Genomic DNA, 27,665 nt, shown 5'->3' with positions numbered 1-27,665 from the left:
CGCCGTACACTGTAAACACCAGGGATTTCTTCCCCGGGTGTTTACATTTAGCCTGCGAGCCGCAACCTTGGAGGCTCGCAGGCTGTTCATGGAGCCCACTGCCATGAACTGACATGGAACTGTGACCAGCCGCCACCTATCGGCATTAGGCGGTCGTTAAATGGTTAAAATATAGTTTGCCTTAGAATTATTTTCAAATAGATGCATAAGTATAGGTGTTATACTAATGTAACCAACTACAACCTGCTGTTACCGGTATTCTCTAGTTAATTCTTATTATCATGTTCATCTTCTATAATATGTTTTATGCAGAGTGCTTTGTTTTTGTTTCAATATGTTCAATTTGTTTTACGTATATCAATATGTGCACTGGATGTTGTCCTATATTAATTATGTTGTTAGGAGATGTCAGTTTCTGTATTTGCAAATTTGCCAAATTGCCACATCACCAGCAATCAGCAAGTCACCACAACAGACACTCTAAAATGTAATGTCATTTAATTAGCACCCAGAGTCACAGCCCAATTTATTGGAAATTAGACATGTTTTGTAGTGAAATGTTTTCTAAATTGTTATCAACATTCAATTTTACATCCATAGTATAATTAACAATAACGAATAGGGTGGACATACTAATGTCTTAGTATGCAACACTAACTCACTATTACAGTCATAACTCACTGTTGATAGTTGTATTATCTCTGAATACGAAAGCAGGCTTTAAAGACCCATCTATTCAACATTGATTAACCGCCACCATCTTTATAGCTCTATCTAGTGTTGGGCGAACAGTGTTCGCCACTGTTCGGGTTCTGCGGAACATCACACTGTTCGGGTGATGTTCGAGTTCGGCCGAACACCTGATGGTGTTCGGCCAAACCACATGGCCGAACTAAGAGTGCATGGCCGAACGTTCCCCGAAAGAGTGATTGGCCGAACGGGTCACGTGGTTCGGACCTGAAGCGCTCTGATTGACCGAACGTGTCACGTGGTTCGGGTAAATAAATACCCGAACCACGTCATTTCTCCGCCATTTGTCTGTGGGTTTAGCTTTGGGTAGGCAGGCAGGGTAGTTCTCTCTCCAGCCAGGCTAGCCAGGGTCCCCCCAGTCATTGTGTCGCTGCTGGGAACAGTAGTACACCGCTCACCCACACTATATAGCATTGTGTTTAGTTTACTGCCACTCTGTGTACACCGCTCACCCACCACTGTATAGCATTGTGCTCTGTGTCACTGCTGGGAATAGTGGTACACCGCTCACCCACCACTGTATAGCATTGTGCTCTGTGTCGCTGCTGGGAATAGTGGTACACCGCTCACCCACCACTGTATAGCATTGTGCTCTGACTCGCTGCTGGGAACAGTAGTACACCGCTCGCCCACACTATATAGCATTGTGTTTACTGCCACTCTGTGTACACCGCTCACCCAGCACTATATAGCATTGTGTTTACTGCCACTCTGTGTCTGCTGGGAACAGTAGTACACCGCTCACCCGCCACTGTATAGCATTGTGCTCTGTGTCGCTCCTGTTCCATCACGTGTGCTGCTGCTGCTGCTGGGTTAGTGTTGCCGGTCCCTGTTTATTGAACCTCTCATCTGTATTACATTTATAACTGCATGGCGGCAAAAAGCATTGCTATATCCGCACGCTTTTTGTCCTCATGCAAGGCCTGGGTTGTTGTGTCTCAAAAAGCGTGGCCTTCTCCTCCTGCGCCTCCTCCTGTTCCATCACGTGTGCTGCTGCTGCTGCTGCTGGGTTAGCGTTCTCCTCTCATCTGTATTACATTTATGACTGCATGGCGGCAAAAAGCATTGCTATATCCGCATGCTTTTTGTCCTCATGCAAGGCCTGGGTTGTGTCTCAAAAAGCGTGGCCTTCTCCTCCTGCGCCTCCTCCTGTTCCATTTACGTGTGCTGCTGCTGGGTTAGCGTTTCCGGTCCCTGTTTATTGAACCTCTCATCTGTATTACATTTATGACTGCATGGCGACAAAAAGCATGTTACCTGTGCAAAGAAACATGACATTTTCCGCATTTAAAAGACAGTTTTTCCTTTGAAACTTTACAATCAATTTTCTCAAAAACTATAAGCTCTTTTTCAAATATTTTTTTTCCCTCTTGTACCCACTCCCAAGTAGTGTTGGGCGAACAGTGTTCGCCACTGTTCGGGTTCTGCAGAACATCACCCTGTTCGGGTGATGTTCGAGTTCGGCCGAACACCTGATGGTGTTCGGCCAAACCGTTCGGCCGCATGGCCGAACTAAGAGCGCACACTATATAGCATTGTGTTTACTGCCACTCTGTGTCTGCTGGGAACAGTAGTACACCGCTCGCTCAGCCACACTATATAGCATTGTGTTTACTGCCACTCTGTGTCTGCTGGGAACAGTAGTACACCGCTCGCTCAGCCACACTATATAGCATTGTGTTTACTGCCACTCTGTGTACACCGCTCAGCCACACTATATAGCATTGTGTTTACTGCCACTCTGTGTCTGCTGGGAACAGTAGTACACCGCTCGCTCAGCCACACTATATAGCATTGTGTTTACTGCCACTCTGTGTACACCGCTCAGCCACACTATATAGCATTGTGTTTACTGCCACTCTGTGTCTGCTGGGAACAGTAGTACACCGCTCGCTCAGCCACACTATATAGCATTGTGTTTACTGCCACTCTGTGTACACGGCTCAGCCACACTATATAGCATTGTGTTTACTGCCACTCTGTGTACACTGCTCAGCCACACTATATAGCATTGTGTTTACTGCCACTCTGTGTCTGCTGGTAACAGTAGTACACCGCTCGCTCAGCCACACTATATAGCATTGTGTTTACTGCCACTCTGTGTACACCGCTCAGCCACACTATATAGCATTGTGTTTACTGCCACTCTGTGTCTGCTGGGAACAGTAGTACACCGCTCGCTCAGCCACACTATATAGCATTGTGTTTACTGCCAAGTACTAAAGTAGATGAAAGCGGCTGGGCACATCCAGTAAAAAGACCTTTATTGCAAATGATTAAAAACTGATATGAGGCTTCAAAGGCTGCAGGTGCCAGAAGAGAGAGTTTACTGCCACTCTGTGAACACCGCTCAGCCACACTATATAGCATTGTGTTTACTGCCACTCTGTGTACACCGCTCAGCCACACTATATAGCATTGTGTTTACTGCCACTCTGTGTCTGCTGGGAACAGTAGTACACCGCTCGCTCAGCCACACTATATAGCATTGTGTTTACTGCCACTCTGTGTCTGCTGGGAACAGTAGTACACCGCTCGCTCAGCCACACTATATAGCATTGTGTTTACTGCCACTCTGTGTACACGGCTCAGCCAGACTATATAGCATTGTGTTTACTGCCACTCTGTGTACACCGCTCAGCCACACTATATAGCACTGTGTTTACTGCCACTCTGTGTCTGCTGGGAACAGTAGTACACCGCTCGCTCAGCCACACTATATAGCATTGTGTTTACTGCCACTCTGTGTCTGCTGGGAACAGTAGTACACCGCTCGCTCAGCCACACTATATAGCATTGTGTTTACTGCCACTCTGTGTACACGGCTCAGACAGACTATATTGCATTGTGTTTACTGCCACTCTGTGTACACGGCTCAGCCACACTATATAGCATTGTGTTTACTGCCACTCTGTGTCTGCTGGGAACAGTAGTACACCGCTCACCCGCCACTGTATAGCATTGTGCTCTGTGTCGCTGCTGGCAATAGTGGTACACCGCTCACCCACCACAGTATAGCATTTCTGTACTGCCACTGTACTGCTGCCAGTCAGAGTGTACTTTAAGGATAAGTGAAATGAGGAAGAAATCCGGTGAAAGAGGAAGGGGCAAGGGAAGAGGTGTTTTCCCTGACGGTTCACGTACAGGCCACAGGGGAGCACCCAAGAAAACCCACTCAATACCGTCCATGTTGTCCAGGACAACAACCCTCACAGATCCAAAAGAACAGGACCAGATAATTACTTGGATGACCTCTCAAGCGTCCAGCAGTGGGTTAAGCAGCACCAGCACATCACGCACGAGGTCCGAGTCCTCAGCCAGTTACAAGGAGCCAGTGGGCACAAAGCTGACACAACCGGCAGCGACACCACGCACACAACTGCCAGATAACCAGTCCGATGAATTACCTCAGGACACAATGGGGTATTCGCAGGAGCTATTCCCAGGCCAACAAACTTCCACCTTTGAAAGGTCACTGGAGGAACAGCCAGAAATGTTGTGCCCGGATTCACAACCATTAACTGTGGGAAATGCACCGGGCACTGAAATACAAGGCGAGTCCGAGGACTTTGAAATCCCAAATTCCAGAGCAAGTTGGGCAGGAGGGGTTGCAATTGCAGGAGGTCGGCCGAGAAGCTCTGGAAGACAACGTTAGAGTGAGCTGCGCAGAGGTTGTTCTGGGGAGCTCTACTCCACGGCGGCGGCACCCCACAATGACATATGATGAGTTTCAGGAGATGGAAGAGGAGGGTATGGACAATGTGGACATAGACCCAGATTTTGTTTGTGAACGAGAACATCGCCATCGTAGCAGCAGCACAGATGAGTCTGTTGAAGAACCCACTGCTGCACGAGTTCGCCTTGTGCCACAAGGTAGGTGGCGCGCAATTTCAGGCACCACAAGCGTGGAAGTTCAAGTGAGAGGCAAAAGAGGCGCAAACAGAAATCGCCAGCAAGGCAGGTGCTCCAAAGTCTGGGCTTTCTTTGAAGACTGCACTGAGGATGTTACCATGGCGATTTGCAAGGTGTGCAAGACCCGCCTGAGCAGGGGGAAAAGTATTAACAACCTCTCCACCACCAGCATGAGCGGCCACATGCTATCTAAACATCCCACTCTGTGGGCAAACGCGGCAGGACAGGGTACCAGCAACACTGCCTCCCTTGGGTTCACCAGACTCACCACCAGACCCGCCTCAGCAGCAGCAGTAGCCCAGCCATTGCGTGGTTCACAACATTCACAAACATCAGACGACGCTGACACTGTCACTTTCCGGACTAGTGCTCTTGAGGTCTCCCAGTCTTTATCAAACACAACAACCAACAGCCCTTCAGTGTGCAGCCCTACGGTTCAGTTGTCTGTCTCGGAGATGTTTGAGCGCAAGAGGAAATTGCCAGCAAATGACCCCCGGGCCGTGGCACTAACTGCCAGCATAGCCAAGCTTCTGGCCTGCGAAATGCTGCCATATTGAGTGGTGGAGACAAACAGCTTCAAGGGCATGATGTCAGTGGCCATCCCACGTTACGTGGTTCCCAGCCGCTACCACTTTGCGCGCTCTGCAGTGCCTGAGTTGCATGAGCATGTGGTCAGCAAAATAACCCGAAGCTGGAAGAATGCCGTTGCCTGCAAGGTTCACCTCACCACTGACACCTGGACGAGTGCGTTCGGCCAGGGTCGATACATCTCCCTTACCGCGCACTGGGTGAACCTTGTGGAGCCTGGCAGCGATTCCTCACCTGCTACGGCGTGGGTGTTGCCCACGTCGCAAACAGCTGCACCGCCGTCCCTCCCACTGGATAACAGCAGCACCTACCTCTCTGACTCCTTCTCCTCCAATGCATCTCAAAGCTGTACCTCATCCGGAAACACTAACCCAGCAGCAGTAGGATCGTGGAAGCAGTGCAGCACAGCTGTTGGCATGCGTCAGCAAGCGTTGCTGAAGCTGATCTGCCTTGGGGATAAGCAGCACACAGGGGAGGAAATTTGGAGGGGAATAAAGGAACAGACGGATTTGTGGCTGGCACCGCTGGACCTGAAACCCATGCAGCAGCAGCCCACTGAACAGCAAGCGTGCAGATCCACCTCCAACACCGATCGCCTGGAGAAGATGGTCAAGGACTACATGTCAGATGGCGTAGCTGTGTCGAACAATCCATCTGCACCCTTCAACTATTGGGTATCGAAGCTAGACACCTGGCACGAACTGGCAATGTACGCAATAGAGGTGCTGGCTTGCCCGGCAGCCAGCGTTATGTCGGAACGATGTTTCAGTGCTGCCGGAGGCATCGTCACAGATCGGCGTATCCGCCTCTCCACAGAAAATGCAGACCGTCTGACTCAAATTAAAATGAATCAATCCTTTTTTTTTTTTTTTTTTTTTTTTTTTTTTTTCTTTTTCACTCAGATGCACACCACATGCGGAAAGCTTGTCAGCTAGGGGCTTATCAGCCTTAAGTGGCTGTATGCCATCGCTGGGTAGTGCTGTCATCATAGTGTTCATATTTCTTATATTGCTCATAGGTAACTTGATTACATACTCGCCCTTTCGGAGCCCGGTCGTCCCCACACTGAAGACAGCCGCGCCACACCAGCTATTCCTTCTCACCAACCCCAAAACGATGGGCAGTAAAATGAATCAATCCTGGATTGGAAACGACTACGCAACACTCCAGAACCCCAACCAAGTAACATGACCAATGAACATCTGGGATGGTTTAGCGTTTCCGGTCCCTGTTTATTGAACCTCTCATCTGTATTACATTTATGACTGCATGGCGGCAAAAAGCATTGCTGCTATATCCGCACGCTTTTTGTCCTCATGCATTTATGACTGCATGGCGGTAAAAAGCATGCTATCCGCACGCTTCTTGTCCTCATGCAAGGCCTGGGTTGTTGTGTCTCAAAAAGCATGGCCTTCTCCTCCTGCGCCTGCTCCTGTTCCATCACGTGTGCTGCTGCTGCTGGGTTAGCGTTGCCGGTCCCTGTTTATGGAACCTCTTATCTTTATTACATTTATGACTGCATGGCGGTAAAAAGCATGCTATCCACACGCTTCTTGTCCTCATGCAAGGCCTGTGTTGTTGTGTCTCAAAAAGCATGGCCTTCTCCTCCTGCGCCTGCTCCTGTTCCATCACGTGTGCTGCTGGTGCTGGGTTAGCGTTACCGGTCCCTGTTTATGGAACCTCTTATCTTTATTACATTTATGACTGCATGGCGGTAAAAAGCATGCTATCCGCACGCTTCTTGTCCTCATGCAAGGCCTGGGTTGTTGTGTCTCAAAAAGCGTGGCCTTCTCCTCCTGTGCCTCCTCCTGTTCCATCACGTGTGCTGCTGCTGCTGCTGGGTTAGCGTTGCCGGTCCCTGTTTATGGAACCTCTCATCTTTATTACATTTATGACTGCATGGCGGTACAAAGCATGCTATCCGCACGCTTCTTGTCCTCATGCAAGGCCTGGGTTGTTGTGTCTCAAAAAGCGTGGCCTTCTCCTCCTGTGCCTCCTCCTGTTCCATCACGTGTGCTGCTGCTGCTGCTGGGGTAGCGTTGCCGGTCCCTGTTTATGGAACCTCTCATCTTTATTACATTTATGACTGCATGGCGGTACAAAGCATGCTATCCGCACGCTTCTTGTCCTCATGCAAGGCCTGGGTTGTTGTGTCTCAAAAAGCGTAGCCTTCTCCTCCTGCGCCTCCTCCTGTTCCATCACGTGTGCTGCTGCTGCTGCTGGGTTAGCGTTGCCGGTCCCTGTTTATGGAACCTCTCATCTTTATTACATTTATGACTGCATGGCGGTACAAAGCATGCTATCCGCACGCTTCTTGTCCTCATGCAAGGCCTGAGTTGTTGTGTCTCAAAGCGTGGCCTTCTCATCCTGCGCCTCCTCCTGTTCCATCGCGTGTGCTGCTGCTGCTGGGTTAGCATTGCCAGTCCCTGTTTATGGAACCTCTTATCTTTATTACATTTATGACTGCATGGCGGTAAAAAGCATGCTATCCGCACGCTTCTTGTCCTCATGCAAGGCCTGGGTTGTTGTGTCTCAAAAAGCGTGACCTTCTCCTCCTGCGCCTCCTCCTGTTCCATCACGTGTGCTGCTGCTGGTGCTGGGTTAGCGTTACCGGTCCCTTTTCCTGGAACCTCTTCTCTGTATTACATTTATGACTGCATGGCGACAAAAAGCATGTTACCTGTGCAAAGAAACATGACATTTTCCACATTTAAAAGACAGTTTTTCCTTTGAAACTTTACAATCAATTTTCTCAAAAACTATAAGCTCTTTTTCAAATATTTGTTTTCCTCTTGTACCCACTCCCAAGGTGCACATACCCTGCTAATTTGGAGTATGTAGCATGTAAGGAAGCTTTACAAAGCACGAAAGTTCGGGTCCCCATTGACTTCCATTATGTTCGGAGTTCGGCGCGAACACCCGAACATCGCGGCCATGTTCGGCGAACGTTCGCGAACCCGAACATCTAGGTGTTTGCCCAACACTACTCCCAAGGTGCACATACCCTGCAAATTTGGGGTATGTAGCATGTAAGGAAGCTTTAGAAAGCACGAAAGTTCGGGTCCCCATTGACTTCCATTATGTTCGGAGTTCGGCGCGAACACCCGAATAGTGATGCTCAAATACCCCTTTTTAAAATTCGAGTTTGGTCGAATTCGAATAGTAAATTATTCGAGGTCAGTCGAATATTCGAGTCGAATAATTTTTACTATTCGATTCGACCTCGGACTTCGAGCTCACTATTCGAGTCGGTATTCGAGCTCACTATTCGAGCTGACTATTCGAATTGGCCTTAAATAGCTTCCAACACTTGTTTTGAGGGTGAATGATGCAAGAAACATCTTTTTTTCCAAGTAACAACAGCAAGTGATTATGTGGGGATGTTCCTTTAAAAAAAAATGTGGAAAGAGAAGTTGTGTCCTTAATTTTGTTCAGTAGTGTTACTGTATATACTTGTTCTTCTTCTTCTTTATCTTTCTTCTTCTTCTTCTCGATCTTCTTCTTCTATATCTTCTTCTTCTTCTTCTATATTGTCTTCTTCATCATCTTCTTCTTCTTCATCTTCTTCTTCTTCTTCTTCATCTTCTTCTTCTTCATCTTCATCTTCTTCTTCTTCTTCTTCATCTTCATCTTCATCTTCTTCTTCTTCTTCTTCTTCTTCTTCTTCTTCTTCTTCTTCTTCTTCTTCTTCATCATCTTCTTCTTCTTCTTCTTTTTCTTCTTCTTCTTCTTCTTCTTCTTCTTCTTCTTCTTCATCATCTTCTTCATCTTCTTCTTCTTCTTCTTCATCTTCTTCTTCTTCTTCATCTTCTTCTTCTTCATCTTCTTCATCTTCTTCTTCTTTTTCATCTTCTTCTTCATCATCTTCTTCATCTTCTTCTTCATCTTCTTCTTCATCTTCATCTTCTCCTTCTCTTTCTTTTTCAATATCGTCTTCTTCTTCTTCACGTATTTCTCTTTTCAATTTTTTTTAAAGAAATGCAGCTATTTTTGAGCGTAACAAATAGCTGGTGGGCGCACGCATGTTGGAAGCGCCATTGTATGTGCTCCCTGGCAGTGGAAACACAAAGACAGCAGGAGGTAAATTCAGCAGCAGGAGGAGGAGGATGAGTGTGTGGCAGCAGGCAGTCAATGAGGCAGGCAGCTCGCCGTGACATAATAGCCCTGGTACCTAGCGGTGATACCAGGGCTGTTAATAAACACAACAGGAGGTCCCAGACAGCGGTCGTGCAGCCCACATTGTGTCCAATACACAACTGGGACAACACAGTTTTCAACCCGGGCACCTCAGAAAAATTAAACCTTTTTTTTTTTTTTTAATGGTTTGTTTGGTTTTGGTTTTGCAACCAATATAGCTATTGTTTGACGTAATAGCTGGTGGCAGAGTGGCAGCAGAAGGTAATTCTGTGTACCCTGGCAGTGGGAAACACAGACAGACAGCAGAAGGGCAGTACACAGCAGCCCACTGTAGGTGTAAAATGTGTGGCTGCAGGCGACGTAATAGTCAAAGTGAACCAGGCTGGCTTAGTGAGCAGGAGCCAGGAGGTGGTAAAGGGTGGTAAGGCACATTAACGATGGTTCCGGCAGCCAGTTCATGTCCCCCTCTCGCCGACAACAGGGGCCAGGAACTCGCCTTCCACCCACGCCTGGTTCATCTTGAGAAACGTCAGTCTGTCCACAGATTTGTGAGACAGACGTGAGCGTTTCTCGGTGACCACGCCACCAGCTGCACTGAAGCAGCGCTCGGACAGCACGCTGGAAGGGGGGCAGGACAGCACTTCCAGGGCGTACTGCGCCAGCTCGCTCCAGATCTCCATGCGCTTGACCCAATACTCCATGGGATCAACAGGGGCATCGCTGTCAAGCCCGCTGTACGACCCCATGTAGTCAGCCACCATGCGGGTCAGGCGCTGGCTGTGACCGGAGGAGGATGCTGCTGCATGCATCTCCTCTCTAGTCACTGCTGCCGGAGCCTCTACAGTCCTGTAGAGCTCGTGGCTGAGAGACAGCAGGTCTGTGGGGCGCTTGCTGCTGCTGGATGCAGGCACCTGCTGCTGCCTCTGTGCTCGCTGCTGGACAGTGGGGGTGGAAGGCTGGGGGAAGGCTTCCTCCAAGCGCTCAACAAGGGCCTGCTGCAAGCTCCTTATTTGTTGCGCTGGGTCTCCTCCTGCAGGCGGCAGGAACTGGCTCAACTTCCCCTTGAGGCGTGGGTCTAACATCATGCTGATCCAGATGTCCTCCCTCTGCTTCATCTGGATCACCCTGGGGTCCCTGCGCAGGCACGTCAGCATGTGCGCTGCCATTGGGAAGAGGCGGGCCACGTCTGCTGGCACATCGACGTCAGTGCTGTCCTCATCCTCCTCCTCTGCCGCCTCATCCTCTCTCCACCCCCGCACCAACTCAGCTGCGCTGTGCTGATCCCCCTCATCAGCAGCCAGGTCAGGGACCTCCACCAAGTCCTCCTCCTCCTCCCCCTCAGAGGTGGACTGCGCAGCTGGTTGCCGCTCCTGCTGGTCCAAGGCTGCCGCTCCCTGTTCCAGCAAAGCATCGAGGGCCCTGTTCAGCAGAGAAACCAGGGGCACCCACTCGCAGACCATAGCATGGTCCCTGCTCACCATGTTTGTGGCCTGCAGGAAGGGAGCCAGCACAAAGCACACCTGCTGCATGTGCCTCCAGTCATCATCGGGGACGATGGACGGGATGTTGCTGGTCTTGTCCCTTCTCTGAGCTGCGGAAACAGTGGCCAGGGCAAGGTACTGTTTGACAGCGTGCCTCTGTTCAACCAGACGCTCCAACATCGCCAGGGTGGAGTTCCAGCGAGTCGGAACGTCAAGGATCAGCCGATGGCGTGGCAGATCCAGCTCCTTTTGCACGTCTTCCAGGCTCGCACAGGCTGCAGCCGAGCGCCGGAAGTGACGCACAACATTCCTTGCCGTTTCCAGCAGTTCGCCCATCCCCTGGTAGGTGCGCAGGAACTTCTGCACCACCAGGTTCAGCACGTGGGCAAGACAGGGGATGTGGGTCAGGTTTCCCCTGTCTATTGCGGCAACCAGATTGGCCCCATTGTCGGCCACCACCTCTCCGACTCTGAGGCCTCTGGGGGTCAGCCAAATCCTCTCCTGCTCCTGGAGTTTGGCCAACACATGGGTTGCCGTCAGCTTGGTCTTCCCAAGGCTGACCAAGTGCAGCAGCGCTTGGCAGTGGCGGGCCTTCACGCTGCTGCTGAGGCGGGGGGTTTGGCCAGGTGTGCCGGAGGATGGCAGAGGATCGGAGGAACCTGCTGCAGTTCCCCTGACCCTGCGGGGTGGCACCACCCACTGTGTTGCTGCTGCTGCTGTGCCCGCTGCTGCTCTCCCATCCTCACCCCCTTCCACCAAGCTGACCCAGTGGACAGTGAAGGACAGGTAGCGGCCTGTCCCGAAGCGGCTGCTCCAGGAGTCCATGGTGACGTGGACCCTTTCACCAACCGCGTGCTCCAGCCCTCGCTCCACATTGGCCATCACAAAGCGGTGCAGTGCAGGAATGGCCTTGCGGGCAAAGAAGTGTCTGCTGGGGAGCTGCCAGTCTGGGGCTGCGCAAGCAAGCAGCGCACGAATGTCGCTCCCCTCCTGCACGAGCGTGTACGGCAGGAGTTGGGAGCACATGGCCCGTGCCAGCAAGCCGTTCAGCTGCCGCACGCGACGGCTGCTGGGAGGCAGAGCCCTAACCACCCCCTGGAAGGACTCGCTCAAAAGGCTCTGGCGTGGCCTTTTGCTGGCACGGGAATCAGCAGACACAGCGGAGGAGGCCACTGAGGACTGGCTGCCAGAACAGGCCTCAGTGTCGGCGGCAGGAGTTGCAGAGGGGGGAGGAGCAGTGCGTTTCCGCACTCCTGCTGGTGCTGCTGGAGGAGCAGGAGGGCGGGTGGCTGCTGTTGCTGCTGCTGAAGGCTGTGCAGTGATGGGTGTGGTGCCACTGCCAGCACCAGATGCCTTCAGCCTCTGGAACTCCTCATGCTGGTGGAAATGTTTAGCCGCAAGGTGGTTGATGAGCGAGCTGGTGCAGAACTTTAAGGGGTCTGCACCTCTGCTCAACTTCCGCTGACAGTGGTTGCAAGTGGCGTACTTGCTGTACACAGTGGGCATGGTGAAATATAGCCAGATTGGTGACTTAAACATCCCCCTACGGCATGGAAGCGCTGCTGCCTGTCTCCCTGTGGTGGTTGGGGGGTGGCTTGGGGGGCTTGGGTGCGGCTGGTGGTGGTACTGGCAGATGCTGCTGCTGCTGCTGCTGAGCCTGAGACACCAGCAGGCTGTGGGACCTGCCTACTGCTGCTGCCAATGCTTGCAATGATGCGCCTCCTTGCAAGGCCCACAAGAGCATCCTCCTCCTCCTCCTCAGAGCTGCTGAGGACGACATCCCCTGGAGGTGGTGGCACCCAGTCTCTGTCTGTCACCGGGTCATCATCATCCTCCCCCTCCTGAAACATGTCCTGCTGGGATGAGGACCCCCCAAACTCCTCTCCTGATGCATGGATGGGCTGCTTGACTGTCGCCACAGTCTTGCTGTCCAATCCCTCATCCCCCAAAGTGCCCATCAGCATCTCCTCCTCAAAATCGCCAACAACAGCAGACAATTGACTCATGATGCCTGGGGTCAAAAGACTGCTGAATGACAGGTCGCCAACTGACGGTGAACTGGCCTCCTCCCCAGGCCCTGCTGGGCGGCTGCTGCGAACAGGGGTGGTGGTGGTGGTGGTGAGGGTGGAGGCCTCGGATGCAGAGCTGATGGCGGGCTGCTCATCCTCCGTCATGAGTTGCACCACAGTGTCTGCATCCTTTTCCTCAATGGGACGTTTCCGACCCGGCTGGAGGAAAATGGGAGCAGGTGCTACACGCTGCTGCTGCTGTGTCTCTGCAGCGTGAGTTGCAGATGCTCCTGCTGGGCGGCGCCCAAGGCGTCCACGGCCAGTGGCTATGGGAGGAATGTTAGCCACTGACGCTGCTGCTGCTGCTGCGGAACTGTGCATGGTGGCGCGCCCGCGGCCGCGGCTTGCCACAATGCTGCTCCCTCTCCTCCTGATTCCCTTGCTGCCCTTCCCCTTGCCCAAACCGCGCTGGCTGCCACTTCCAGACATCTTAAATGTTTTGGGCGTATAGACAAAAGTTTTGTAAAAGGGCGGGTGAAAAGTGGGGTACTTTAATGGAGTGGGTTGGTTGGTGAGGTGACTGAGTGAGTGTCCCCTAGTACAGTAAGTAAGTAGTAACAGTCAGGAAGTACAACTAGCAGTTACAATAATCAGTAGTAATCACAAGTAAATTTAGTGTGTGTACACTCAGACAGTGAGTGCACGCACGCAGGAGCTAGTAGCCTATGGACAGTGACTGAGTGTCCTAGACTCCTAGTACAGTAAGAGTAAGTAGTAACAGTAAGTAGAACTAACTAATTACGATAATCAATCAGCGATCAGAAGGAAATAGAGTGTGTGTTGTGTGTGTACACTCAGACAGTGAGTGCACGCACGCAGGAGCTAGTAGCCTATGAACACAGTGACTGAGTGTCCTAGACTCCTAGTACAGTAAGAGTAAGTAGTAACAGTAAGTAGAACTAACTAATTACAATAATCAATCAGCGATCAGAAGGAAATGGAGTGTGGGTGTGTGTACACTCAGACAGTGAGTGCACGCACGCACGCAGGAGCTAGTAGCCTATGAACACAGTGACTGAGTGTCCTAGACTCCTAGTACAGTAAGAGTAAGTAGTAACAGTAAGTAGAACTAACTAATTACGATAATCAATCAGCGATCAGAAGGAAATAGAGTGTGTGTTGTGTGTGTACACTCAGACAGTGAGTGCACGCACGCAGGAGCTAGTAGCCTATGAACACAGTGACTGAGTGTCCTAGACTCCTAGTACAGTAAGAGTAAGTAGTAACAGTAAGTAGAACTAACTAATTACAATAATCAATCAGCGATCAGAAGGAAATGGAGTGTGGGTGTGTGTACACTCAGACAGTGAGTGCACGCACGCAGGAGCTAGTAGCCTATGAACACAGTGACTGAGTGTCCTAGACTCCTAGTACAGTAAGAGTAAGTAGTAACAGTAAGTAGAACTAACTAATTACAATAATCAATCAGCGATCAGAAGGAAATGGAGTGTGGGTGTGTGTACACTCAGACAGTGAGTGCACGCACGCAGGAGCTAGTAGCCTATGAACACAGTGACTGAGTGTCCTAGACTCCTAGTACAGTAAGAGTAAGTAGTAACAGTAAGTAGAACTAACTAATTACAATAATCAATCAGCGATCAGAAGGAAATAGAGTGTGGGTGGTGTGTGTACACTCAGACAGTGAGTGACCGCACGCAGGAGCTAGTAGCCTATGGACAGTGACTGAGTGTCCTAGACTCCTAGTACAGTAAGAGTAAGTAGTAACAGTAAGTACAACTAACTAATTACGATAATCAATCAGCGATCAGAAGGAAATGGAGTGTGGGTGTGTGTACACTCAGACAGTGAGTGCACGCACGCAGGAGCTAGTAGCCTATGGACAGTGACTGAGTGTCCTAGACTCCTAGTACAGTAAGAGTAAGTAGTAACAGTAAGTAGAACTAACTAATTACGATAATCAATCAGCGATCAGAAGGAAATAGAGTGTGTGTTGTGTGTGTACACTCAGACAGTGAGTGCACGCACGCAGGAGCTAGTAGCCTATGAACACAGTGACTGAGTGTCCTAGACTCCTAGTACAGTAAGAGTAAGTAGTAACAGTAAGTAGAACTAACTAATTACAATAATCAATCAGCGATCAGAAGGAAATGGAGTGTGGGTGTGTGTACACTCAGACAGTGAGTGCACGCACGCAGGAGCTAGTAGCCTATGAACACAGTGACTGAGTGTCCTAGACTCCTAGTACAGTAAGAGTAAGTAGTAACAGTAAGTAGAACTAACTAATTACAATAATCAATCAGCGATCAGAAGGAAATAGAGTGTGGGTGGTGTGTGTACACTCAGACAGTGAGTGCACGCACGCAGGAGCTAGTAGCCTATGAACACAGTGACTGAGTGTCCTAGACTCCTAGTACAGTAAGAGTAAGTAGTAACAGTAAGTAGAACTAACTAATTACAATAATCAATCAGCGATCAGAAGGAAATAGAGTGTGGGTGGTGTGTGTACACTCAGACAGTGAGTGACCGCACGCAGGAGCTAGTAGCCTATGGACAGTGACTGAGTGTCCTAGACTCCTAGTACAGTAAGAGTAAGTAGTAACAGTAAGTACAACTAACTAATTACGATAATCAATCAGCGATCAGAAGGAAATGGAGTGTGGGTGTGTGTACACTCAGACAGTGAGTGCACGCACGCAGGAGCTAGTAGCCTATGGACAGTGACTGAGTGACCTAGACTCCTAGTACAGTAAGAGTAAGTAGTAACAGTAAGTAAAACTAACTAATTACGATAATCAATCAGCGATCAGAAGGAAATAGAGTGTGTGTTGTGTGTGTACACTCAGACAGTGAGTGCAGTGCGCACACGCAGGAGCTAGTAGCCTATATGAACAGTGACAGTGAGTGTCCCTACGGGTACAGTAAGAGTAAGTAGTAAGTAAGTACAACTAACTAACAATAATCTATCAGTAATCAGAAGGAAATAGAGTGTGTGTACACACAGACAGTGAGTGAGTGCACACACGCAGGAGCTAGCTAGTAGCCTATAAACAGTGACAGTCAGTGAGTGTCCTACTCCTAGTACAGTATAACTACAATACTATTAGTAAAGGACAGCAGAAATACTGGTATAGATGAGAGAAATAAACAGAGGACAGCTGCCCACAGAGGCAAGGCCCCCCTGAGGCCTAAACCTGTAAGCTTGCAGCAGCTGCCTGTCTCTAATGTAACACACAAGCTACTAACTAAAATACAATGTCTATCTAACTAACAACAATATAGGTGTATATGGCAGGTGTAGGTGAGCAAAAACGCTAGGTAAATGATCACAATAGAGCACTTGCTAAGCCAAAGCACAAAGGAGCAACTCTCTCTCTGTACAAGTCTCAGGCAAGCATGGAGAAACGGAACATGGCGGCCGCTATTTATAGGGTAGGGGCTGGCCAGGGTCCCCCTCTGTGATTGGCTGCCGTCAGAGGGCCTGGGAGCCCTCTGATTGGCTCTAAGGACATCAATCTGGGCTATGACGCTATTCGAGCTCGGTACCGAGCTCGAATAGCGCCGGGTTGCTCGAATAGCTCGAATAGTGAATGGGCTATTCGAGTGTACTCGGATAGCCCATTCGAATAGCTCCAGCTATTTGGAGCTCGAATACCGAGCTCGAATAGCTGAAAAAGAGCTCGAATATTCGAGCTACTCGAATATTCGAGCTCTGCTGAGCACCACTGCACCCGAACATCGCGGCCATGTTCGGCGAACGTTCGCGAACCCGAACATCCAGGTGTTCACCCATCACTAGCTCTATCCCCCTTCCTTGGACTTACACCACGCCATATCTGTCCATCTCCCCATCCCTTAGATTATACACCTATTTGTCAGGGCCCTCATCCCTGTGTACTCTTTTCCACCATCATATGGACTCAGTGACTCATCTGCTATACTTATCCCTACATTGTTTTCATCACTATTTTGTATACCTTTGTTAACCTTTTGGGGACCAACGTAGGTTGAATCTTCATCCAGCAGGTGGTGCTGCCGCCCCGACTGGATGTTGATTCTGCGCTAAAGAATCATCCCAACGTGATTGTGCGCACCGGAGAGGGGAGATTAAGCTGTCATATGACAGCTGACATCTCCCCTCAGTGATCAGCTGCCATCGCGTATGGCTGCAGATCACGTGATCACTATGATCGCCGGCGTATCATAGTGATCACTTACAGAGCTGCGGCGGTGGGGGGGGGGGGGGAGGAAGAGGATCCACTCACCTTCCTGCCATTCCCCCGACGATCGGCGCTCCCCTCCGCTCTGGCCGGCATCCCTGCTGTATTGACGCTAAGTGCCGGGTCCCAGTTGATGATTTCATCAAGCCGCGACCCGGGACTTAGCGTCAGTACGAGTCGGGAAGCCAGCGAGAGCGGAGGGGTCCACAGCAGCTCATCGCTGGAGCCTGGGAGGTGAGTAAAGGCTGCCATCAATACGGCGGACACCTTGCCACCCAGGGGGGACCAAAGCTAAGTGCCCACAATAGGGATCCAGCTGCCTGACCCCCCCCAAATGCGCCCCCCCCACATGTAAAATACCGGGTCCTTAAGGGGGGGTAGGCAGCCGGTCCCAAAGGGGCTAAACAATAAAATGTCCCAGTGTAACATTGTTTAAAGTAAACCTGAGGTGAGAGGGATATAGAAGCTGCCATATTTATTTCCTTGTAGACAATGCTAGTTCTGGCATAAATAGTGTCTGTGTCAAAACCCTGGAACAATCATATGGCTAATCTAGTAAAACCTGAGTCAGAGTCCCTGATCTGTTGCATGCTTGTTCAGGGTCTATGGCTATAAGTATTAGAGACACAGGATCCGGAGGACTGCCAGGCAACTGGGATTGTTAAAAAGTAAATAAATATGGCAGCCTCCATATCCCTCTCACTCGGGTTCTTTTTAATGCTGTAATTCTTAGCGCTTTAAAAGGAAAGTTTATCCATAATAATAGTGATAATTATTATAACACAGAAATGATATTGGGTCACATATAGTAGCCTGTTATAGGATGCATTGGGAAATGCATTGTGATTTGTGAATACAAAATGTTGATAATATATCTGATTTGTTAAATACAATGTTGGCATAAATAATGATATCTGCACCTACTAGTAAAGTCCTGATCTATAGAAGTTCATTCTGTTGTAATATAATGTTAAAAAACTGATTTGTAAAACAAACAACCAAACAAAAAAGGGATTCTTAAGTAAAAGAGAAAAAAATCTATCTATCTATCTATCTATCTATATCTCCCTGTGTCACTGCATCCAGCTGTCTCTGTGTCCCTGTTATTTGCCTACTGTGCATGTGCGCAGTACGGACAGCGGGACGGGATCAGGGAGCGAGGTGGGCGGACGAGCAAGGTGGGTGAGCCGGGCAGTTGCGGGCGCCCGAGCGGCGGGTGCAAGTGCATGCATGTGCATGGCGGTTGCATACCCGGCGGGCACGCGCATGCGCACTGGCAGCATATATATATATATATATATATATATATATATATATATATATATATATATATAGTGTATATTTTAACTTACCTGGGGCTTCATCCAGCCCCCTTGCTTTTTACCGTGCCTACAATGTCCTCCTGATCCCCTCCCAGCAGCTGCGCCGACCCCCGAAAGGCTGGGCTGTCACCCTTAGTCAGCAGCTACTTTGCACACGTGGCCCCGAGCTGCGCACATTCTGTGCATTAGCCAAATTATGCGTATTGCTCAAGCACAGAATGCTCCGGGCCATGAAAGCGTGACAAGGGTGCATGCGGTTCTGGGCCGCGTGTGCGCAATAACCAGCCAGCTTGAAAAAATCAGCATAGCACCTTACTCAAGATTATCTAACTCTTTAAAATGCAACATAATTGTGGGTCTTGAAATTCCACATTTTTGTAAAAACATTTTGTGAATTTGCATTGAAGTCTGAGGGGCCAAATGTTACAGGTTGATTGCAAAGTTGAATGAATAGACAGCATGAGCCCCTACCTTCTTCTCAATTGTTAAAAAAAATGTGTACTGTTACTTTCAATTTCAAAACTGTCACTTAGGGGAAAACAAAAACTTTTAGACCCTGTTCAAACTTATCATAATCAGTGATGAGTAAAAAATGCCAATATTATTTTCATATACATTTTTGCAAAAATAATGTTACATTCTATTTTTGAGAGAAAATTCTATCGAAAATGCATTCAGTCATTTTTTTTTTTGCGTGTTTTGCAAATTTTCACAGTAAAAAAACATAGATTTTTGAGTTCTCTTGCAAAAATGTGATGTTAGCGCTATATAAATACTAAATAATAATAACAAATTATAATAATAATAAATAATAATACTTTTTTTGTGTTGTCGCCTTTTTCACAGTAAAAATATAAATTGTTCACATTGTTGCAGTAGAAATATACATTTTCCGCAGACATATAACTGTATATATACATATATATATATATATATATATATATATATATATATATATATATATATATATATGTACATATATATATATATATATATATATATATATATATATATATATATATATATATATATATATATGTATATATATATATATATATATATATAATTGTTCCATTTTCCCTAGGTATTCATTAAAGACACACATGCGATTAACCTCCCCTACCATATCTGCCGTCTCAGGGGAGAAACACAGACAGCCCGCTAGGCTAAGCCCGCTAGGATTTTATCCTTTACCCTATCTTCTATATATTGCATGTTTTTCTAGTAGATACCAAAATTTACTGCGGCCTTCACAGCCTAACACAGATCTAATTTAGACTCCCCTGTATTACTTTTAAGAGAAACACACTGCATTCTACTAATGGTTTAGAACTCTGAAGGAACATGGAAACACAATTATACGCTTGGCTTTGCTTGTTTGTTAATGTTGTTCTTTAGCAGAAGACATGTTTTTAATTGTCCATTCTTTGTTGTGATGCCTTTTTAATTATCCTCCAGTTGCATTCACTTTTCATGCAGTCATCCTACTTGCTTATGTCCCAGCGTAATGTCATATCTGTAAAAAAAATACAGTTCCCACTTGCTTGGAATAAAGTAGTGCTTGCTGGAGCTACCACTACAAGGGTGTGTTATGTCCAGGTAATTTATTTAGTGAGGAATACTATCTCTCCTTTACCTACAGACACTGATTCATCTGCAGTCTCTCTTCTCTCTTCTATCACCCTTACCTAATGCTGGGAATACACGGCTCAATTTTGAGATGGCTCGATGGATCATTTCTGACATGTCCGATCTCCAGCCCTTTTGTTTCGCCACTCAATTCCGCATTGAACACAATGGAAACAGATAAGAAAAACGAGCAAACAATAAAAGAATCGCCTGTGGAATAGAGCGGGGAATCGATAGAGCGGGAGAACTGACCCACAAAATCGAGCCAAATATACCGAGCATTATGAAATTAGTAATCAAAGAGCAATCTGAGGAGCTGGTGAACAGCGATGTCATGCAAATTGCTTAGCTGCTTCCTTTGATGGCTTGCAGTATAAATACCATTTCTTCCCAGAATTCCCTGCTGGTCATGATGGTTTGTTCCTGTTAACTTGCCTGGAGTCTCAGCCCTATGCTCATTGTTGGTTATTATTGCTAGCTTAGATTAGTTACCCCTTTGGGAGTGCTCCTTGCATTCCTGGTTAGTGCAGTCAGGATTGTGTATATTTGTACTGCTTATTCTGTCGTGTCTTGTTCTTGTGATTGCGCTGTCGCCAGCGGTTGGCGGTAGCAAATCGTTTTGTCTTTCCGTTGCGATTGTTCTGTCACCGGCGGCGGCTGACAGAAAACCGCTCTGTCTGTGTGGATCGCACTCGCTCTTGCGGAAGAGCAGTGGACCCTTTCAGTTCTGTTCCCGTGTACGGATCGCACTCGCTCTTGTGGAAGAGCAGTGGATACCATCTGACTTGTTCCTGTTGTTTGTTTGTCTGGAGCAAACACTTGCTGTTGCCTGAGGTAAGGCAACCGATTAGCAAGCGTTTCTGTTATTTGTTTGTTTGTGTTTCTGGGTTCATTTGATAGTTAGGGTTGGCGTGTTTTGTCTCTGTTGCGCTTCTCGTGCGGAGACCGCGCCATTAACGTGTTTTGTCTCTGTTGCGCTTTTCGCGCGGCGACCACATTTAGATAGCGCGTTTGTTATTTTCTTTGAAGTTTTGATCATTATTGTTTACTGTGTCTTTCTTACTACATTCTATCTCTGTGCTTATTCAGTCTTGTGTCACTGTTAGCAATTGTCATTTCTTGCGATTGCTTTCCCACTTGGTCTTCACTGTTGTGCGTTCACCATCGCCGGGTGGCGACTAGATTGGTGGACATACATACATTCTGTCTCTGTGCTCACTCTCTTTCACTAGGGGCTATCTTGCCCTGTGTTACTTCCCCTCGTACAATTCCTATCTGGCATCTGTGGCAGCGCAGAGGGTTTGTTCCTCTGCACTCCACAGCTCCATCTGCCGTTGGGAATTCCCCTCTACAGGTGCTTTGCACCAAAGCTGGGTTCTGTTTTTTAGGCGCTTGTGGAGGACTTCCACAGTGTCAGCGCACCTCTTGTGCGCTGACCTCGGAGATAATTCCACAATCGTTACAAAAATATTGGAGGACAAAATTAACCCGGCAAATAGAACTTAGTTTATAAAAAAAAAATGCTATTAGGTGACATAAGTTTATAAGACCACAGCTAGCGTTATGGTCCCCATGCACGGTACAATTTTTTTATTTATTTATTTTTATTAGATTATTTTGTTTGTTTATTCCGCTAGATTGAGTATAAAGATTTTTCCAACATGTCCGTTCAGATTTTTATTGAAAAAATGGGATAATCATTTGTTTTCCTTGATAAAAAAAAAGATTATTTTTGACTCTCATTAGATTTGATTGTTGTCGTTGAATGAATGGGAACATTGAACATTTTTATTGTACCGTGTATGGGCACCATAAGTGAGATGTTAGTGAAGTGCTAGTCACATTTCATTGACTTGCATTCACATTGATTATTATCTATATATATAATAGAGTAAGTGCCTCAACCTTCAAGCAAGAAGAAGAAGTAGCGCCCTGCCCCCAGGGCCGGTCCAAACAAGAAGAAGGGGCTGGTCCAAGCAAGCAGAAGAAGTAGTGTCATATCAAACCAAGGGCAAAGAGGGATAATTTGCATATTCAGTAGCAGTGCATTGTGGGTAACCACAAATGTTCACTTATAGCAGAATTATTGCAGATTTCCTTCTGTTTTAAGAAGGAAAATTACACCAAGCTTTGCTTTTTTTAGTAGGAGGGCTTTTTGGTCTCTTTTATCCCTCTATACATTCTTAGTAGTTTGGGTCACCCTGAGCTGCTTGGTTACTCTGCTGTACTGGTCCAAGCCCTATCTCATACAGCCTTATCAATCCTTGCCATGTACAGGTGAGTACCTAATGTCTGAAACAGGCTTTCACATGTGGGTTTGATATGACTGTGTAAAATTTAAAGCTATAGGTTTGCTTGACTTACCAAGGGTGAAAAGGAATTATTTGCATATTTAGTAGCAGTGCAGTGTGTTGTGGGTAATCACAAATATTTACTTATAGCTGAATTATTGCAGATTGTCTTCCGTTTTAAGAAGGCAAATTTCACCAAGCTTTGATTTTTTTAGTAGAAGGTGTTTTTGGTCCCTTTTATCCTCCAATACATTCTTAGTGGTTTGGGTCACCCTGAGCTGCTTGGTTACTCTGTTGTACTGGTCCAAGCCCTATCTCATACAGCCATATCTATCCCTGCCATGTACTGATGAGGACCAAAAGTCTGGCTGTGTAAAATTTAAAGCTATAGGCTTGCTCTACACCAGTGGTTCTGGATGCTTGCTTGGCATGCTAAGGGTGAAAAGGAATTATTGTCATATTTAGTAGCAGTGCATTGTGGATAACCACAAATGTTCACTTATAGCTGAATTATTGCATATTTCCTTTTGTTTTAGAAAGGCAAATTACACCAAGCTTTGCTTTTTTTTAGTAGGCGGTCTTTTTGGTCCCTTTTATCCCCCTATACATTCCGAGTGGTTTGGGTCACCCTGAGCTGTTGGGTTACTCTGTTGTACTGGTCCAAGCCCTATCTCATACAGCCATATCAATGCCTGCACTGATGAGGACTAAAAGTCTGAAACAGACTGTCTACATGTGGGTTTGATTTGGCTGTGTAAAATTTAAAGCTATATGCGTGCTGTACACCAGCAGCTCTGGATGCTTGCTTGGCTTACCAAGGGAGAAAAGGGGTAATTTGCATATTTAGTAGCAGTGCATTGTGGGTAACCACAAATGTTCACTTATAGCTGAATTATTGCAGATTTCCTTCTGTTTTAAAAAGGCAAATTACACCAATACAGTGTGCGACATTGCAGGGAGTGACGACAGTGGAACGCAGGATGGAACACAGAAGGGGTGAGTCATCCCCGCCCGCTGCCTCTTACTAATAGTGGCGGCTGCTACTGTGGTTAAGCAGGAGGGGGAGCGCACATGGGGGACCCAGGTGAGGGGGGGTTCCTGCTGAGCTTAAGCTGGAGGTAGAGCACACATGGGGGACCCAGTTGAGGCGGGGTCCAACCCCCCTCATCACCACTGTGCCCAATACCCCCTTCCTGCCCTCTACCCTCTTATGCGGCGTATGCTACGCCGCTGGTTGGCTAGTATATAATAATTCAGGAAGTGTTCTGATGCTTAAACCAGGATAATTCATGTAAAAGTGAGTATCCTGAGTAATTTGCTGCATTCTACTATACATCATTATGGTGCCTCTTTAACACTCTGTGTTGTGGACTGCTCCCAACAACACACAGGTCCAGTCAGTGTCACTGATGTTTTATTACTGAACATTTTCCTACACACATGGCTCTGAAAGTGTGCTCGCAGCTGCTGTAGTATCCATGAGATGAATATATCTGAACAAAAAAAGCAGCTGATGTTTTTGATTTGGAGAAAGGTAAGATCAACCTCACAAGATTTGTATTTTGATGCAAACTTTGCTGAGGCAAAACTTTGAGATGATCTCTAGTTATCAACACCTCCACCGAATTTGTCAGCTTCATGTTGTTGTTTTATGTTGCTCCTCCTTTTAGTGCAAAGTTATTTTCCAACTGATTTTTCTTTTTTAGTCAACCTACATCTCTGAGCTTGTCCACAGACATACACCCAGCCACCTCCTCTGATCCCCTAATTACCTGCCCCACACATCTCCTACTCCCATTCAAGACTGCAGGACTTCTCAAGTGCTGCCCCGACTCTCTGGAACTTCCTTCTACCACCCATCAAGTTTAGCCCCATCCTTCGACACCTTCAAAGAAGCCTCAAAACGCACCTCTTCAAGAATGTCTACCCCCCACCTCAATGCCATAACTCACTCTGCTGAGCTCCTATTATGCAACCCATGCTTAGTGTGCCCCTAGCCCCTCCCTTTTGCCTCTGGCAGGGTCCTACCCCTAGTGTATCCAACCTCATCATGCACCCCTTTCAGAAAAAAAAAAAATCATACAGTACATGCAGGCCATTTATTTATTTTTTTCCTGCAGAAAAGTCAGATGCAAACTACACCTGATGAAGAGGGTAACCATGACACATGCCATGTAACTGATGAGATTTGATAAACACGAGTTTGTTAAGCCAATCAAGTGCCTTCATCACATTTATTTGATACTGTAAGGCATTTTGTAGAATGTAATTTTTAATTCAATATAACCAATTGTAGGTTAGCTGTTAATGTTCTCGTGCTATTTTAGCACTCATAAAAGTTTGCACGCGTAAAGTTTTCCGCGCACCACTTTGCGTGCAAAATCAGCCGCTTCGCATGCAAAGTATGCTTATCACGCTACTTAGCATGCGAAGCAGCTGTTTTGCACGCAAAGTGGTGCGTGCAAAACTTTACGTGTGCAGCGCTAAACTTTACGCATGCAAACTCTTACATGCATATTAGTGCGCACAGAGGCAGTTTGCACGTGCCAAGGGGCTTTTCACTGTCGTGCTAACACTTAGCACACTTTTGTGAATCAAGCCACAGGTGTTGGTTCTACTTACTTTGGAACAAACAACAAACATTCCACAGTGATTCACCATGGCAGCAATAAAGATTTTTCCATGTATCATAAATTTAAGAATGCAAATCAAGTGGTAGAAAGGGTTACAATGAGCAAACACTGACAAAATTTTAAAAGTATTATTGTAAAAAATAAGCAATTTTATTCATTAAAGAGACTCCGTAACAAAAATTGCATCCTGTTTTTTATCATCCTACAAGTTCCAAAAGCTATTCTAATGTGTTCTGGCTTACTGCAGCACTTTCCACTATCACAGTCTCTGTAATAAATCAACTTATCTCTCTCTTGTCAGACTTGTCAGCCTGTGTCTGGAAGGCTGCCAAGTTCTTCAGTGTTGTTGTTCTGTGATGCATCTCCCCTCTCCAGGCCCCTCTCTGCACACTGCCTGTGTATTATTTCGATTAGTGCAGCTTCTCTCTTCTCTCTTATCTTTTACAAGCTGGATAAATCCTCCTCTGAGCTGGCTGGGCTTTCACATACTAATGAATTACATACAGGCAGAGCTGTCTGCACTCTGCAGGAAGAAACAGCCTGACACTTCAGTGGAAGATAGCTGCAGGGGGAAAGAAACACACAAATGATCTCTTGAGATTCAAAAGGAAGGCTGTATACAGCCTGCTTGTGTATGGATGTATTTTCTATGTGTGGACATACTGTACATCAACCTACTTCCTGTTTTGGTGGCCATTTTGTTTGTTTATAAACAAACTTTTTAAAACTGTTTTTAACCACTTTTAATGCGGCGAGGAGCGGCAAAATTGTGACAGAGGGTAATAGGAGATGTCCCCTAATGCACTGGTATGTTTACTTTTGTGCGATTTTAACAATACAGATTCTCTTTAAGTCACATTCAATTAAGTTCTTCTATACGATATTCTGCATCACTTTATAGAATATTTAAAGGACTCTCGAGGTGAAAATAAACTCATAAGATAAATATTGCATCTATCTTCTTTCTCCTAAAAATGACTTTTTTTAGATATCCAACAGTTGTATTTTATATTTAAATCTACTTTTTAAGTTTTTACAGTTTCATTGTTTCTGCTCAATGACACATTTATTGAAGTATGCCAGAGCTAAAATGTATTAACCATTGAACTTTTTAATCTCTTTCCTGCTTTTAGAAGCCATTTTCTGCTAGGAAAGTGTTTTAAGACTGTAATTCCTTATCACTAAGGGGTTCCACCATAGTCTGACCCAGTCCTGACTCAGACAGGAACTGTCGCTTACATACCTGATCTTTAAACCTCTCAGGCAGAGAAAGAAAAAAAAAAGGAACACAGCACAGTTATTAGTGTGCTAGGCACTGTACATACACATGTCTATCTCATCATGTCACATGTCACCTCAGGTATCCTTCAATCATGCCACTGACTGTTCTTTAAAATGTAATCCCTATTATGATCTAATATCTCACTATACCCCCTACAGTCCCATGCACACTTTAACCCCTTCAGGTCCATAGGCTTACACCCCTGTAGTGACCAGGCTATTTTTCACTAATTAGGCTCGCTGCAGGGCCGTACAACTCAGCACACAAGTGACCCCCCCATTTCTGCCCACTAAAAGAGCTCTCTGTTGGTGGGCTCTGATCCCTGCTCCTGCTTATTTTTTATTTTTATAAATGTTACTCTTTTTTAATTAATTTAATATTAATCCCGCCCCCCTGCAGGGATTGAAAAAAATGTTTCATTTTTTTATTGAAAAAAACAAAAAACAAAATCATATTTATATAAAAAGAAATAAACATTCCAGCAGGCATCACAGCCCACCAACAGAAAGCTCTGTTGGTGGGCATAAAAGGGGGAGGGGAATCACGTGTGTGCTGAGTTGTACAGCCCCGCAGTGAGGCCTTAAAGCTGCAGTGGCCTTTATTGTAAAAAATAAACTGGTCACTAGTGGGGTGTAAGCCCAGGGTCCTCAAGTAGTTAAAGTGTACCTGAGATGGTCTAAAGGAAAATATATATATATATATATACATACTTGGGGCTTCCCAAGCCCCCTTCAGGATTATCCCTTGCCATCTTCATCCGCCTCCAGTTTTTTTGCAATTTCGCCTAGTAATTTAGCCAATCGGCAGAGCCACAGTCCAGCCCAGCACACTCCCCCATCTTGCTCCCATGACCAGGAGCGGTTTGCACCTAGAGATGGGCCGAACTTTCCCGAAGGCGAACTTTCCCGGAAGTTCGATTCACCCCATAATGCTCTATGAGGGTCAACTTTGACCCTCTTCATCACAGTCAGCAGGCACATTGTAGCCAATTCGGCTACACTCAGCCCTGGAGCCCCACCCCCCTTATATAAGGCAGGCTCCGGCGGCCATTACACTCACTCGTGTGCCTGCACATAGACAGACTAGGGCGAGCTGCTGCAGACTTTTTCGCCTAGGGACAGATTAGTCAGGCTCTTGGCTTGTGTTAGCTTGCTCCTGGCTGAATCTTATAGCTTTAATAGCACCCCTCATTCAACAGCTCTTTTCAGAGCTAATCGCGTTTCGTGTTTTTTTTTTTCTGTGTGTCATTTTTTTTTCTGTGTGTCAAACTGACACTTGTGTTGCTTAGACAGCATTGCTAATTCATACTGTGTGTGTGCCACTGCCAGCAGCAGCACATCCAGTGAATACCTGTGTGTGTGACAGGGAGCTGCACATTGTACTACCCAGTACT

General features: G+C 46.9%; 1 long non-coding RNA gene across 1 annotated transcript in view; it reads left to right on the top strand.

The window, feature by feature from the left end:
• LOC137560888 (uncharacterized) overlaps positions 1 to 27,665 on the top strand; it is a 133,872-nt gene that overhangs the window by 78,790 nt on the left and 27,417 nt on the right. The gene's annotated exons all lie outside the window — the stretch shown is intronic.

The sequence above is a fragment of the Hyperolius riggenbachi genome, chromosome 3 (genome assembly GCF_040937935.1).
Source record: "Hyperolius riggenbachi isolate aHypRig1 chromosome 3, aHypRig1.pri, whole genome shotgun sequence".
NCBI lineage: Eukaryota > Metazoa > Chordata > Amphibia > Anura > Hyperoliidae > Hyperolius > Hyperolius riggenbachi.
Note: the sequence above shows the minus strand (reverse complement) of the source record. Positions and strands in the feature narration are given on the sequence as shown.